This window comes from Neltuma alba, unplaced genomic scaffold (assembly GCF_004799145.2).
Source record: "Neltuma alba isolate B1F8T4 unplaced genomic scaffold, ASM479914v2 tig00001552_pilon, whole genome shotgun sequence".
Classification (NCBI taxonomy): Eukaryota; Viridiplantae; Streptophyta; class Magnoliopsida; order Fabales; family Fabaceae; genus Neltuma; species Neltuma alba.
In genome coordinates, this window is record NW_021632508.1 from 34,639 (window position 1) to 47,387 (window position 12,749).

The 12,749-nt window shown below is 30.7% G+C and overlaps 1 long non-coding RNA gene across 1 annotated transcript; it reads right to left on the reverse strand.

Annotated features, from left to right (window-relative positions):
• Positions 1-9,257: 9,257 nt before the first annotated feature.
• Positions 9,258-12,279, reverse strand: LOC114758910 (uncharacterized). Its single transcript, XR_003741862.1, has 2 exons — positions 12,066-12,279; positions 9,258-11,498 (listed from the first exon to the last, which is right to left on the reverse strand). It is a non-coding gene; the product is annotated as an uncharacterized LOC114758910 (long non-coding RNA).
• Positions 12,280-12,749: the final 470 nt, after the last annotated feature.

Here is a 12,749-nt window from a genome sequence, read left to right on the forward strand (position 1 = left end):
TTCATTTTGGATTTTTCCCGAGGAATTCACTTATGTTCGAGTATTAAGTGTAAGTAAATTTGACTTAGTGTGGAAAAATTTTTATAACAAAAAAAAAAATTAGTTGAAGAAAACATACGCAAGTGGGAGGATTCATTAGCTTATCGTCCTAGAAGTCTTTTAAGTTAAAATATACTGACGCTACGCCTATTTATGTACGTCATTTGTATAAGAACAAACCCTTTCTATCCCATGTTAAATGTTTTCTTCAAGGAAATACTTGTAATTAGTTCTTAATTTTTTTCTTGCCATAAGTTATCACTCCCTTAAATAATAAATACTATTTCGGGTTTTTAATATAAGAGCTAATTGACTAATTTGAGTAGATTAAAGAAACTAGTTAAGTTAGTTATTTGTAATAAATAGATGTTGTCTTTTCTAAAATACCCTTACTAATCAAGTGTAATGGTTTGAACTACTATTATTACAAGGACTACATTAAAAAATAAATAAATATAGGAGACAAAGTAAATTGGTGTCTTATAATTACGACTGAAATAAAAGTCAAACAAGTTCTTATATTAAGGATCAGAGGTAGTATTACCTAATTTTTTGCCAACAATAAATTTTACCTAATCGAGTGATTTGTTTTTGCCTTCGATGTATAATCCCAATTTCTTTTCTGGGAAAATCACAAATAAGGACTTCTAATACGTGAAATTATGACTTGGGATCATTAATTTAGAAAGTAGTAAATAAAAACCCAGTCCCAAATTGTAAATATGAAATCTTGGTGAAATATTTGAAATGCTCCTCAGCCACATAACAAGTTGACTATGAAAAATAACAAGTTTACTTTAGCAAACGATAACTTCAGTAGACCAAATTACAATTTAACTGAGGATATGTCAAATGACAAGTTGACTATAAGAAATGACAAGTTCACTCTAGCAAATGACAATTTTAGTAGATCAAATTACAATTTGACTGAGGAGCATTTCAGACATTTTACCAAAATTTCATATTTACAATAAGAGACCAAGTCTTTATTTGTTATTTTTCAAATTGAAAGTCTTAAATCGTAATTTTACATATTAAAAGGTTTTTATTTACTATTTTCTTTTTCTTTTGGTCTACCCCATTTAATATTTTTTGAATAATCCTAATTGATTTGATAGGTTTCTCATTCTCTCCGTCACTCTTTGATTTTCAAGGAAAAGTGACGTTTATTTTTTGATTGGCACAAAAGGTCCCATAAAAAAGGGAAAAGTACAATAATATCCCACACAATGAGAAATTGAGGATACATGCCGGAATCTCTCATCAAATAGACAATTAACTCAAAAACTTAGGCACGTGAGCATAAATAAATTCAGGATGATTAATTACTGAATTATCTGATGGATTTTTTTTGTTGGGGGGGTCTCTTTATGGCTGTTTGTTCACGTCGCCGCCGCCAGAGCTTCCAAATATTTTACTCCTCTGATCCTTATTATAAGACTTAATTTGACTTTTTATTTGGTCCTAGTTATAAGACCCAATCCATTTTGTTTCTTATATTTATGCATTTTTTTCCAAGATAATCCTTCTAATAATGATAGTTTTAGCCAATATACTTAATTAGTAAGGATATTTTAAAAATGACAACACTTATTTATTATAAATAACTAACTTAACTTACTTCCTTAATCTCCTCAAATAAGTCAATTGGGTCTTATAATTAGGACCGGAGGAGTATAATAAAAGCCTGTTTAGAATAGTTTTAAAAATTATTTCTAACCATATTTTATATAAATCAAAACAAAACTCTTCTCACGTATTTACTTTATATTATATAAATCACAATTAAAAAATTATTTATAAGCTATTTTAGACAGCTATAAAGTTGTTAATCTTTTATTAGCAAGTGCTATTTTAGAGGTAACAATTTTAGTATAGAAGATTGACGGTTTTGATGTAGAAAATTTACAATTATTACATTTGATTCTTAATATAAGACATAATTAATTAATTTGAAAAAATTAAAAAAATTAGTTAGGTTAGTTATTTATAATAAATATATGTTTTCTTTCCTGAAATACTCTTGTTTACTATGTATATTGGCTAAAACTACTATTTGATGAAACATTTAATATGTGCCACTACGACACGGATTATTTTGAAAAAAATAAATAAATATAAAAGATGAAGTGGATTGGGGTATTATCTCCTATCCTTAATATAAGAGCTAGTTTGAATTTTATTTTGATCTTAAATATAAGATCTCAATTCACTTTCTTTTTCATATTTATTTACTTTTTTAAGGTAATCTTTGTAGTAATGGTAGTTGTAACTAATAACTTTAATTAGTAAAGATATTTTAGGAAAGACAACACTTAATTATTACAAATAACTAACTTAATTAATTTTCTCAATCTACTTAAATTAATCAATTAGCTCGTATATTAAAGATCATAGGTAATATTTAAGACCAAATTGAAAATTAAACTAACTCTTATATAAAACATAACAGGTAGTAATATTTTGCAATTGACAACATTAAGTTCTTTGTAGTTTAGGGATGTGGTGGTCATATCACATTTTGGAGACAACATTAAGGGGGTGTTTGGATATAACCAAACCATAGTTTGGAGAATAGCTTCTGGAGAGAATAGATTCTGAAAGAATAGATTTTCTGAAAAAGTGATTTTGATAAAATGAGAGTGTTTGGATAGTTGTTGTCAGAAGTGCTTTTTTATATGTAAAAATTACTAAAAAGGACATAAGTTTAAATGATAATTACATATAAGATATATTTCATAATATATGTTTATTTGAAGTAATAAATTTATTAATAATATATATTTTGGCAGCATTATAAATAAGACATAAATAATATAAATAATAAATAATTAATGTGTATATATATTTATAAAATAATTAAATATGTTTTAGGAAAATAATTTATCTTTCCAAAAAAAATATTATTATTTCTTAAAGATTTGAAAGATGAAATCCCGTAATTTTTTTTTCACAAAATTAAATAACCACACAAAAAAAATTTCATATTAATTGTTTTAATAATAACAGTTGCAACGAAATATATTTGTCCAAATAGTTTTTTTTTAACAACACATTACATTATTTGAAAAGAAAAAAAGAAATAAAAAGATCATGACTATTCTTGTATATAGTGAACAATTTGATCTTTTATGGAGTCATGAAGCCGGGCCATGTGAGATGAAGATTCTATTGATAAAGGTATATGTGAAGATCTAACTCCATCATCATCATTATTTTTTTCCCAGCATTCAGGGAAGTTCTTTTCGGTTCACTCACCAAAATTTGTTAACTGACCAAAATGAACAACATTGTGATAAACAAACAAATAGACAAGGACCACCTCTTTATCATTTTAACAATCACTGGTCCGAAGAATGAGGAATTCAGCACGCATGCAATTTGAACATAAATCGGTAAAGGAATTTATGTTATCACAAGAAGAATAAAAAACAATATGTCAAAGCCATTTTTCCCACTGGGTTTTCTCATGCGGAATACAAAGAATTTCAGGTGAAATATCTCTTTCAAGCGAAAAACAAAAATATGAGAAGAAATTACAAAGATTTTGGTTAACCACTTAAACACTGAAAATAATTCCCCTGACCAATGGGATTTCAATCAGAATTGGTTTAACTGATTCATGCTCTGTCTCCTAAACCCGAAATTCATCAACAGATTTCCACGAAACCAAGCTGCAAGGAAATTTGAAAATGAAACAGAGATCCAGCCACAACCAGAATGAAGAAAATGAAACACATCTCCAGCCACAACCATCCACAACATTGATTTTTTCCATATTCATATACACACACACGACTGCTCTGTCTCGCATTCTAAAAAAAAAACACAACAGATCCTATCAGTCCAGCCACAACCAGCCACGGAGCAAGGACAAATTAAGAGACGCAATGCATAAATGAAGAAATGGATCTGAGCGACGGAACCCAACACCGTAACCTGAGCAAACGACCACTGGACGAAGTGAACAAGGAAGAAGAAAGAAATGGGTGCTGGATGGATCAGGCAACCTGGGGCGTGATCTTGTTTTGGCAAGCCGAGTCCTCACCAGCGCCGAAGTTTGCAAGCTCGACGACCTCACCGTGGGCACCAAGATCTGTCGAGTGACGGGGCGACGGTGAAGGAGTGAGGCAAAAGAGTGGTGTTCTTGTTTTTGCAAAGGAGTGAGGCAGATTTCACCATTGGAGCCTCTGACAAGAGTAATTATTACTCCAACAACCAGAAAAATTCATCTCAGAAGTGAAGCTGGATAGCTTGTCCGAAAACCATGGTTTGGCCGGCCAAAACCAAGGTTTTAGCTGGAACCATGGTTTTCAAAAAAATTAGGGTGTTTGGCAATCAGCCTCCCCAAACTATGGTTTGGGGGTCAGAAGTGCTTTTAGACTGATTGCCAAACATCCCCTAAGGAAGTTTGGATAAAACCTAAATCATAATTTTAAAAGTAATTTTATAGTATACAAAATAAATATATGATAGAAATTATCCTAATTTGCATGAAGGCATTTCAAAAGTGCTTATAGAGGCTGTCAAACGCCTCCAAATTCTTTGTAGTTTAGTGATCTGGTGGACATATCACACTTTGGATCTAGGAAGCTGTGTGCTCAAATCTTACCATTATAACCGTTATTAATCCTATGTTTGGTGTTGAGTGTAGAGAAAGAAATTTTTTTAATAAATTTGATTTAAAAAATTAGAAAATTGAGGTTATACAATTTTAACAAAAAAAATAAGATAAAAAAGTTTAAAAAAATTAAAATATTCTCTTCCTTCCTCTCTATTTTTCGCATATCAAAATGAAGCTAAATAATAATTTCTCCTAAGAGCTCCGAATTGACAACAATCATGGGGGAGATTTTTTTCCCCCCAAAATCCAAGGCAATTTGATATTTGTCATTTTAAACTTATTTGAACACAACTCACCCGAATCCTCAGAGAATTCAAAGCCATTGATTGATTTAATTCATTTGATAGGACTTATCGTATTTTTAATTGTTACGTGGAATTAAGTGTAATTCTTGCTAGAAAGATTGTTAGGGTATTTAAGTGTGAGTAGATTTTAGTTGATGTAGAGTCAACTATCAAGCACACCACTAAAATCTCATAATACATGATTCATTTAAAAATATTATAGAATTTAGATATATTCAATTAATAAAATTTGAATAATATCTTGATTAAAATTTGAATCTATTAGAATTTCAAATCTAATCAAATATACTAATACTAATCATTATATAGTTTGGGAAAGAAATTTCTAGGTATGCTTAATAAGTGGTACTGTTCTGATCCTAAATATAAAACCAACTATATTATAAAATAGATACTATACTACAGAAAGTAATGCATAATGAAGTGAAATGACTCCACTTAGACTCTGGTTTTGAAGTTTTTAGTTGAGGCGTGTTAGTTTGCTTGAGCTTTTATTCTCTAGCTCATTTTGAGAAGGTGGTTCTCATGTCCAGGAAATAAAAACAAATAATTTAGATTATTATAGCTTTTCTTAGATTATTCGAGGAACGCAGGGGAGATATCGATAGTCCCAAACTGATTGGCGGGATCCCTCACATTAAATTTATTCAATCTAAATCATTAAATTTAATCTAATAATTCACAGTTGTAGTGATCTCCCATTTAAAAGTGACTTCTGTCTAGGACACACCCTAAAAATAATAAAGCACAAAACGGCATTATATATAATTGTAGCATATATAATGGCTTGCCTTGTTGTTGGCCCAACCAAAAAAAAAAACTGTTGAATTTTAAAATTCTAAACCAGTATTAATTACTACACTTATAAAACTATACTTGAAAAGCAAATAAAAACACGTTTTTATAGTAATTGTTGATTTAAAATTTTGAAATCGAACAGTTCTTTTTTAAAATTTTTCCAAAAATATGATGGCTTGCCTTGTCTATGCCTCTCGCTGTCTACATTCAATGAATTAGGGGTCTGGTGAATTAAACTACTTTTCTTTTTGCCAACATGAATTAAAATAATTAAAACAAACAATACCATAAAAGTTTCTAAATAGAATGAGTGCCTGACCTGGGCCCGGGATGCAATTTGGAGGGCCACCAAAAACTTTAATTATATATGTCCTTGGTCAAAAAAAAATTATATATGTCCAAGATGCTATCTGCCCCGGGTATGCGTGCGGCGGTGCGGGGCGGCATTATTCCCTGAGTCCGACGTGGCACAACCCTTCTTTAATTTTTTATATTTTAATTTTGCCCTGATTCGACTTCTCCCGAGCGAGCTTGGCATGGTATGTTGGATAACAAAAGTGATGCTATATTAATATGTGATATCAACCCCGCGGAGTTAGGTCAGCTGACTGGGACTGTCCTAATTTAACCATAGATATCGGGTTCGAGACGTGGGAACGCAGCACTCCAAGGGGTCAAGGGGCGCCGTCCGAAAGGATCCTTGCAAGCCCCCGAATCTGGACTAGTCTGGGGTCGTTGCCACGACTGAAAGATGCCTATTATCCTGGGATACCGGATGGAGTAATCCAAAAAAAAAAAAGTGATATCACATGATTTTCCATTATATCATCTCCTATCATTAATATAAAAAATAGATAATTAATTTAAAAATATTAGAAAAATTAGATAAATTAATTCTTTATGATAAATATATGTTGGTTTCTTTTAACTATTCTTGTGTTGGATAGTTGAAATTATGTCTTGGTATGGTAAGAAGCAAAGTGGACAAAGACTTTATATTTCAAACCAGATTTATATCAAGAATCAGATGTAATATTATATATGATTTTATATGAACCTGATAAATTCATTTTACAAAAAATGGTAAGTATGGGATATAAAATGGATTAAAATTTTAGAACAAATTCTTTAATTAACTCTTATATTACTTCCAACTCTAATTATAAGAGTTAGTTAACTAATTTAAGGATATTAAGAAAATAAGTTAAGTTAATTATTTGTAATAAATAAGTATTGTCTTTTTTAAAATATCTTTATATTATATTAGTTAGAACTACTATTATTAGAAGGACTATACTAGAAAAAAATACATAAATATAGAAGATAAAATGAATTGAGATATCATATTTAAGATTAAGATAAAAATCATACGAGTTTTTATATAAAATGAAAAGAATATTAGGAACGAGTCACTTTTCATCACATGAGAGGAAGCCTTGTGGAAATTTGGGCGTGCGAGAAGATGAGGAAGAAAATGTCCGGATGAGAAGACAGAAAGTAGCAAGTTGGGTTGGGTTAACTTATTGTCCCATAACGATGCAATTTCTCTTGGATATGTGGACACATGCCACCCATAAAACTGTGGGTGTGAATCTTCGGTATCTTTATTGTTATTATTATTATTAAAATTTCAGCAAAGAAAATACTAATGAGAAGAATTGAGCATGTCTTTATAACAACGTTGAGGAGCGTCAATGAAATATTATCAAGTATTTAAAGGTCTGGTTTGATTTAATTTTGTGTAAAACGATAAGTTCGCACAAAAATTGAAACTCGTTCATTTTTCTGATAGGTTGGTTTGATTTGGCTTTTAGTCTATTTGAATCGATTTGCTTAAGCATAAATCAAGTTTTGGTAAATTTATGTTTGTACTACTTCTGCTCCTAAGTTAGGATATAAATATTGAGCAGAATTATCCAAAAGAGAATATTATTTTTAGGCTTGGTTGGGAGGGCAGCGGGTTTAGTAATTGGGAGCACTTTACTTTAGATATTTTAATAAGAAAATTATTATGAGGCCATAAGAGAAAAATTAATTACATAAAATTTTAATGACAAGTGATGAACTTAAACTTGTTATTAATTATTACTTTATAACTTGTTATTGCATATAAACTTTATGGTAATTAAATACTCCCCCGATCTTTAATATATGACTTAATTGTTGAGTTGATTTTGATATTAAATATAAGACATATTTTTTTACATTTATCAATTTTTTTTCTAAATTATTTCTGTGAATACTTTTTCAACCATAATCAAGTGGAAGAGGGAGATGAGATATTAAGGAAGATGATTAAGGCGTTTTAGAAAAAACATGTCATATTTTTTATAATTAACTAACTCACTTAACTTTCTTAATCTAATCAAATTAGATAAATGACTTTTATATTAAAGATTGAAGGAGTATTTTTTTTTTTAGAACATGATTATAATTCTTCCTATTTTAATTAGGACGACAAAATTGAAATTGTTAGGGGCAGTTCAAGTTCTGCTGAAATGAAAATACAATTTTTTTTGGGCCAATGTGCAGTTTTTTTCATGTAATTTACCATTTTACCAACATTCCAATTAGTGGCCGACAGCTGTCCCGGTTAAAATATACCTTTTCGCTGTTGATTTCTCGTCTACGATTAGTTTAATCCCATATGTCACAGATATTTTCTTCTCTCTCCGGGGCGTTGCAAGTTCCGTAGCAATAATAACGCCCTTGAGTCGTCGTTCAATGACCGAATGAAAAGAAAGAATCACACGATTCTCTCCGTCGTTCTCCTTCTCTTCGTCTCCGCGATCGCCGTCGTGCTTCACATCTCGTCGGTACGTAGACGGCGCCGTTTCTCATCCCTAAATCTTCGGGCGATGATTTCGTACTTTGTAAGCTATCGAATTAAGCTTCTTGTTTTCTTGCGTATTTATACAGACAAATGCTGGAGATTGATTATTCGCTGATCCCTACTGGCGATGAAATGCGACGGAGAAACGTTCGGAGTCCTAATTTTTGATTCTTCAAGAGGTACTAATTGTTACATTCTATCTTCTCCTTGTTATTCACACAGTCGTTTATTTTTCTTTTTATTGCTGCGATCGATTTTATCGAACGAAATGTGTGTGTTTTGTCTTTGCAAACTTGTTCTGAAATCCCTGGGGAAATTCCTATGGTGGTAGAAATGCTAGTACTATTCGTTTGTCAGTTTTCCTTTTGATTTTTGTGTCTAAATGGTGCTGTGCCTTTCTTTGAGAACACAAAACTTCTTGTTTCACCGTAAGGAAAACGTAGTGACCGCCATAAATTATTTGATTTTCTTGCGTTTGAGCTCAGAAGGGTGCAATGTGATAGTGTTGTGATGTTGTCTGTTTAGTGCACACTGTGCAGTGTCTGAGTTTAGAACGCTCGGTTTTCATTTGGATCTCTTGAATCAAACTTTAAATTTAGGTTTTATTTTTCTTTGAGATAAAATACTGCAAGTGTTTGCTTTATCTGTTTTTTTTTTGGGTCTGAAAAGAAGTGTTTGTTTTATCTATTTATATTAATATTTACTTTTTGCAAGCTAGCCGAAACTGATATGATTAGGGTTATTTCCCCCCCCCCTCCTAGATCAAGATGTAGAATAGGGAGAGAAATATTTTTGTTCTGATCCCTTAAAAACTACACTTTTTTCCCCGATGAACACCAATGAGAATTGAACCTTTGAAGTTACAGACATCAACTTAATTATTGAGCTTGAACCAACTGAACACTCCCAAACCGAAAAAACAAAAAAAAAAACATGCCACTTTTTTGTAAAGTTAAATTTAATTTGTGATGAGTAATGAGTTTGAGTAAGTTTGGGACAAAATTTTCTTTCTTTTTCGTTTTTATCAAAGCTATTTTTTTTGACCAGCTTTTTATCAAAGCTTACCTCAACTTGTTCATAAAGAAATTAAGCTATTCTTCAACTTGGCCACCATCATGCCTTGTTGCACCCCCATCGACCATTGCCACACGAGAGTTGTCCGCTTACTTGCTACTTTTTCCCCCCTCATTATTCAAATAGCACACAAGTTTTGAAATGGTTGATTTCATCACACTATCGGTGATATTGTCTTTTTAATGTTTAAAACAAATTAACTACTGCTTCTCTACTAAATATTATAATTAATTTCTATCCAAAATTTATTCCTAAATTAACCAATTAATATGGTGATTAAAATATCTAATCTAAACAGCAGTTATTAATATCAGGTAAATAAATATTATTTATGTGATCAACATAATGCAGGAATGGTTCGGACATTTAGGTTATTGGTGTCTAATGATGACTGTGATATATATAAATCATTTTAGTTGCATAGGCTCATATGATTATTAAATAGTCATCCTTGGTATATGGAGAAACTTCTCTAGGCTTAGGACATAAGCATAGCCAATAGAACTTGCCACACAAGTTTACTAAATCATGTTTTTCACTAATTGGTCCAAACTCCAAACCTATCATTTGGCACGTATGAAGATGACTCATGAATGAAAAAAATGATGATTAGGAAAGTAATAATATTCGACTTTGATGGTATTTTCTCTTAGGTTTACTTAAAATTGAGAAGAATAAAACAATATATCAGTGTGTCCGATGTGAATTAAAATCCATAAAAAGTCATTTTATTTTCAAAGTATGAAAAGCGTAATTTACCTCTCAAATTCTATGCATATGGAGAAACATGCCAGGATGAGTATAATGAAGGAAAATAAAACTGTAATCTAAGCATATTATCACAGTTGAAAGCAGTATTTTCCCTTTACTATATGGAAAAAAATCAATAAACAAATAGGAAGTTATTAATTTAATCTATTTGACTTGTCAAGAGGATTATAAGTTGAGATATATTTAACTTATACTGGGCTTCATCTGTTGTTGTTTTGTAGTAATTGAAGTTCAAATCAAGGCATATACTTTAGAAAAAATGCACAAGTTGTACCTGTTTAAGCTTATAACAAAGGGTACTATCGATATAATTCTACCATGCATACCAGTCAATTAATTAGGTTCAAACTGTTTTAACTGGTACACAAAACATCACAAGAAAAACTAATACGAAAAGCCTTGTTGAGTCGACAATACCGGAGAATTTTTGGCCAAGAAAAAAAACTAGAGAATTTACAACTAAACTAAATAACTAATCAATCAATATGTTGCCTTGGAATTCTCGAAATTATCTCCCAATTACACAAAGGATTGTAGGAACATTCTCTTAAAATGCTCGATGAAGAAGAGTTGCCCCACCTGGGCATCCAATCCCCTTCAGATATTTATGTTTATATATAAAAGCTATTCCTTTTCCGCCAAAGGAAAAAAGAGCTATTGCTTTGGAGATTCACATTTTGAATCATTGCATATAAATTTCTTTTTGGATGCATTGTATAATTGCACATAAATCAATATATGACTCGTTAAACCTTATTATTTTCTATAAATAGGCGCCCTTAAAACTTTGAGTTATTTCTAATTAAATCAGAACAAATAGATTTCAAGTTTGAAAATAAATTAAAAACATTAATAACAAGAATTAGGTTTTTGCCATAAGCATTAATAACGAGAATTAGTTACAAGGTGAAATGGGTAAGAAGATCTGGATCAACTTTTTGGAAGCCATCTACCAGACAAGAAAGGTTGCTAATGTTGGAGCACCCACAAACGGATGGAGCTCCGATTTGGCCACTGTTGCTGGGGCCAGAGCACTCGTTGACTGCTGGAGGCCCTGCAACTAGGGGTGAGCATTCGGTTTTTCGGTTCGGTTATCGGTGATAACCGAATTAACCGAATAACCGAATAGAGTAAATTTTAAACACCGAACTGAAACCGAATAACCGAACTAACCGAAACCGAATTAACCAAAAATTTCAGTTCGGTTAACCGATTAACCGAAATATATAAATATGAAAAATAATTTTAAATTAAAAATAATAATAAAACACAATTATAACCATTAATTAATAAATATTTTATCATTCAATGTGATTTATTATAATAATATTTATTATAATCATATTTGTTGGATATAAATATATTTAAAAAGTTCACATATACCCACATATATATTTATTATAATAATATTTATTAAATATAAATATATAATATATTTATTTCGGTTATTCGGTTATAACCGAATTTTTTTCCTACTAACCGAACCGAACGCCGAAACCGAATTATTTAAAAAATAAAAACCGAATATATAACCGAAAACCGAAATAACCGAACCGAAAAACCGAAATTAAATTCGGTTCGGTTCGGTTTTCGGTTACGGTTCGGTTTTGCTCACCCCTACCTGCAACTGATGATTGGTTAGAATTTAAGACTACTTGTTCCCCAAAATGAATAATAACCATCGAGAGCCTCAAAGATAAATGATATTATAATGCAAAATACGTACTATTGTTTTAATTAGTTTAATTCATGTTGTTCCAAATAAAAAGTCCTGTACGAGTATGTAGAAATGATGACTGGTATTCTGAATAAAAATAATAATTTAAGTAATTTTTGCTCAAAATTTTTTTGCATTTGTATATAATAATTTAAGTATTTTTTTGTAAATAATAATAACCTGGGTCTATAAAAATAAATAAGTTTAATGTAAATGACATCTTGACTGGATATGAGTAAATATCAACTTAATTATAAATAAATAATAACTTTTTCAGTAAATAACAACTTAATTTTTTGTAAATCATAATTAGGGTTTATGAAAATAATGACTTAGTTATATATTAATTTCAACTTGGATTTGTGGAAATAATAATTTAATTTAATGTAAATGCTAACTTGATTTGAGGTAAGGAAATAATAATTTGGGTTTATGAAGAAGTTTGTGCATTTGTAAGTAATAACTTAGTTATGCGCTGATTACTTAATTTCAACTTGGGCTGTTCATGTTGTCCACAAATGCAGGACGGGACAATGGACGATAGGGGTGTTCAAGAGATGAGACAGGACAGAGACGACCCTGTCCCAG